The following is a 4699-nucleotide window of genomic DNA, read 5'->3' as shown; positions in this document are numbered from 1 at the left end:
GGAATGGAGAACAGGCATTGGTCCTCATTTTGTTAAGAAAATGGCTTAAACTTCATCTAGAGATAAGGTTAATGATAAACTCTAGTCTCTCAAGTGTGATTTCAGAAGGACACACAGAATTTTTAGTCCGACACAAGGACACAGAAGAGTGGGACAAAGGACTCTCAGCAGACTGAGCCCTCCTCAGCACTCCTAATACTCTGCCCCAACTGTTGGGAGGAAAGATCTAGTCCCTAAAACCCCTGTGAGCAGACACTGCTGTTATCTTTAACTTTTAAAGACTATGTTTCATAAGCTAAGGTTTTATTATATAATCCAACCTAGCCTTGAAGGGGTAATTCTCTTGTCTCATTCCTCCTGAAAATGTTTTAAGGAACTTACAGTTTAGGTACCTGATAGAAATGGAGTCAAGATTTTACAAAGAAAATATCATTTGGGGAGAATCTTATAAGAGCTTCTAGATGCCAATGGGTAGAGGTAAAAAGTACATTGCAGAAGGAGAAAGCAGACTAAGGCAGAATTTCCCACACATTAGTATTTGACCATTGGTTTTATTCAGTTTTCTGACAGCATGCATCTTCTGCCCGATCCAGCAGAAGTTTCCCCTGATGAAGGAGACAGACTTGATGGCCCTCATTGTCCTGCGTTCTTCAGTCCCCATCCCCTTCCATTACTTGGCCCTGCTTAATTTCTCCCTCCTCTTTGGCTCCCTCTCTAATTCCTGACTCCATCCATCTCATGGTCTATCTCCCCTTTTTTCTCTCTTTGAGCCTTCTCCCTCTCTCTTCTCACACAATGTAGATGATATTTCATAACTGATATTTTTAATAACAGAAGGAAATGAACAAGAGAGGAAAGTGGTTCTCTCTAAGTAGATCTATCATTATTTGAAATGCACATAAACTGAAAATCTCTCTCAGCAGAAAAATTTACCCCTAGCAACCAGAACCTTGCCTCGACCCGCAAAGTGATGAGGAAATAGACAGAGGAATATATATATATATAGCATCAAAACTTTATGACTTTTCTTATTTGCTATAAAAGAACACTGTACACAGTGAAAGAAACATTAGAAGTCATATAAGAATGGATAAAAATCTCACTCATAATCTCACTTGTGACCTGTGCGTTCTCTTATCAGTCCATGAAAACCATTAGTGATGCTTGGATCCCCTCCCATTCTTTACCGGTATTCCCTGACTATGAATAATTATAATCACTAGCAAATTTTATTTCATGAGCAGTATCTATCCCTCCTAGCAACAGAAGATTGGGATATTTCCTTGGTGATACCAATTCCAGGATTATTCTCTGAAACCATAAAGTAGAAAAAGCGGCACCGTGTACTTGGACCCATCCCAACCATACACAGTCTTTAGCGGCCGGTGTGGGTTACTGTTTAGAATAGAAAAACACAGACTTTGGGACATGTGGCTGAATTATCCCATTTTCTGTTGCTATGATAAAAATAACCAAAAGTGAACAACTTATGAAAGAGAATTTTGTTTCCCCCCACCTCAAATCTTTGTAGACCAAGTCGCTAAGATTAAGCGGCTACATGGTTTGACCTCTGGCTATGTGAAACCCTGGCAGAAAATGTCATGGCGAGAGCCTGTGTGAGACATCAGACACAGGAAGCTAGAAAACTTAAAGAGGCCAGCCCTTCCCCTTTAGTCAGAGTGCACTTACAGATCTAAATATTCCTTGTCGGGGGATGGGGACCCCAAGGACCTATCTCCATTAGGCTCAACTTTTTAATAGTTCTACCACCCCAACACCATCACACTGAGGAATAGGCCCCCAGCTCAAAACTCTCAAAGTGCATATTCAAGCCACAATCAAACCTGTGGCCCCGCAAGCTGCACCACTTGATGACTGACGGTACTGGAGTGCAGAGCCTGCGGGTGGAAGCGGGCTACTCGGGCTACTCGTGGAAACAGAAAAAAGCCAGTCCCGAGGATGGTAAGGATTAAAGAATCAGACACTGACAGCTGTGGAGAGAAAAATTCCCTCTCCTCTGCCCGCTGCTGGGGAAATCGGGCCAGTCTCCACACTGTGAAGACTTCAAAATGCTGCTCCTGGTCAGAGTGTAGAGAGAGCCCCTGGTGAGGAGCCATCTGGAGAGGTTCCCAGATACCCTGGATCTGATGCCCCGGACCTGTGCTGTAGTTATAAATTATTCTTCTTGCTGTTTTTCCTTCCTATCAACCACGATCTGAACTTGCTTATATGAACTGATTTCCTCGGGCTTCTGGACGAAATGACCGCAAACTGGGCTCAGAACAATATGAACTCATTCTGTTAAGGTGCCGGAGGCCAAAAGTCCATTCTTAAAGATGAGAGAACTATGCTTCCATGAAACACTCGGGAAGAATATTTCTTTGTCTTCACACATTCCAGCTTCCAGTTTCTGGATGGTTCTGGGCATTTCTTGGAGTGCAGTGATGTAGTCATTCAGGAGCTTTTTCTCTGATCCTGTGACTTTTCTCTTCAGCCCTTTGTAAAAATACTTTTCGCTATCCTTTAAGTTGATTCCATACCAAAATCCTTAGCCAAACTATTCTGCAAAGATTTGTTCACATTAAAATCATGAGATTTTTTCTGAAGGGGACCATCGGATCTGCTACCTATGATTGGCGTAATTAAAGAAAAAAATTGGCTTTTCCGAGTCGCCGTCAAGATGGCCAAAGTAGAGCAGAAGAAGAGAACCTTGCGCAAGTTCATCTACCGCAGCGTGGACCTGGACCAGCTGCTGGACATGTGCTATGAGCCACTGATGCAGCTCTATAGTGCCAGGCAGAGGCGATGCCTCAACCGCAGCCTGCAGCGGAAGCAGCACTCGCTGCTCAAGGCCTGAGAAAGGCCAAGAAGCAGGCACTGCCCATGGAGAAGCCCGAGGTGGTGAAGACCCACCTACTGAACATGATCATCCTGCCCGAGATGGTGAGGAGCATGGTGGGCGTGTACAACAGCAAGACGTTCAACCAGGTGGAGATCAAGGCGGAGATGATTGGCCACTACCTAGGCGAGTTCTCCATTACCTACAAGCCTGTGAAGCAAGGCTGGCCTGGCATTGGTGCCACCCACTCCTCCCGCTTCATCACCGTCAAGTAGCTGTGGCCAAGAAAGACTCATGTTCAAAAAGAAAAGAAAAGAAAGATTGTACTGCCTTTGAGACTGAGTAAGTAAACGGAGGGCAGTGTTTCCACTCTGGCAGCCAGAGTCATGAAGGAGCAGTAACCCCAGAAGGGGGCATCTGGCTATCGGGGTGGGGGAGGACCACCAGGAATAACAGGAAAATCAGCTAAGACTTAAAGCAAAGACAGAAACGGAATCCCAGTGTCTGAGAATGACTATAAATCAGCAGGGCAACCATTAAGCATGCCAAGACTCTTGCCGACTCTGGTCTCTTCTGAGCTGCTAAACCTGTGAGATGGCTGTCCCTGCCCTAGGACAAAGCCTACAGCAACTCGGAGACAAAGAGAACAGATAGTTAGACCTGGATAGGGGGTAAATAGAAAAGGAACACTGCTGTCCTGTCCCTCCTTTTCTCTGGTTCTTTGGGACAAACTGTGCTGGCTGCGCTTTCACACTCAGCGTCAGGAATGAGGTCGGGATAGCATAGAGAGGCCTTGCGCTGTGAGAACTTGAGGAAACAGGCGGCACTAAGAGAAATCAGAACAAGCCTTCTCCCTACTCCCCTTCTCCCTACTCTCCTTCTCTGCCTGCATCCCCAGAGCAGTAACTAATAGTATGTATTTGACTAAAAGGGAAAAAGTCAAATACATACTATTAGTACAAACTTCTTTAAAAGTAAGTTCAAAGAATAATTATCTCATCTAAAAATTGGTTCATGCAAACCAGAGTGAGCACATGTTTTATTTCAAATCTATAGGCACAGTCAATCCAGCATGATGACAAAGTTAGCTCAGGTGAAAATTTGAGAAGTGGGATATGTACATACAATGGAAGAAAGACAGTTGGAATATGATGGACAGACACAAAACTGGCTCATACAATTAAGTCTAAACAAAAGTAAAGTGAATCTGTTCAAAGATCACTTTCCAGTAGGCAGAAATTACATGTATCAACCGTGTGGGAGTTAAACCATAACCTATAACATAAACAGTATGAGTCCCAATCAAATAGAAGGAGTGCATTATCTCAGGGTGTTGGGTCATCTTTGACTGGAATAGACTGTCCCGTTAGGACATGGAAAGGACTTGTATCTCTTTTCTCTCATAACTTCAGATTTTGTATACATTTCCTTAAGAGAAAAGGGGATGGTTTTAGCAATTTGAAATAGGAATACAAAAAGTGCAAAAGTAAAAATACCAATTATTTCCTATGAAATGGATTAAAGATGCTAAATTAAAGAACCAAGTAAGAGCTAAGAAAGAAATATATGATTTCAAAGACCATGTTAAAAAAATCTCTGGAAATAAAGAGTAAATATAAGACTTAATAGTACAAGTTTTTATAAATTAAGACCGGTGGATAATAGAAGTTCAAGTGCTGGAAAACAGTTCAAGAGAAGTCGCCTTCAGGTGGAGGAAAATGTGTATAGAACAGAATCTTTGACCCTATTTAAAAGTTTCTATAAAATCTGAGCTTCGGAACACTTCCTGATGGCCTTAGAACATAACCCGTGGATGGGGGGGGGGGGGGGTCTTCTGCATACAGACACAAGGAAAACACA

The 4699-nt window shown here is 43.1% G+C and overlaps 1 pseudogene; it reads left to right on the top strand.

The window, feature by feature from the left end:
* The first annotated feature begins 2656 nt into the window (after positions 1-2656).
* LOC121462680 lies at positions 2657-3114 on the top strand (annotated as a pseudogene).
* The last annotated feature ends 1585 nt before the right edge of the window (positions 3115-4699 follow it).

Source organism: Microtus oregoni, unplaced genomic scaffold (assembly GCF_018167655.1).
Source record: "Microtus oregoni isolate MIOR12 unplaced genomic scaffold, Mior012 000001F_ref0000356, whole genome shotgun sequence".
Taxonomy (NCBI): domain Eukaryota; kingdom Metazoa; phylum Chordata; class Mammalia; order Rodentia; family Cricetidae; genus Microtus; species Microtus oregoni.
The sequence above is the reverse complement of the archived record's forward strand: the minus strand, read 5'-3'. Positions and strand labels throughout refer to the sequence as shown.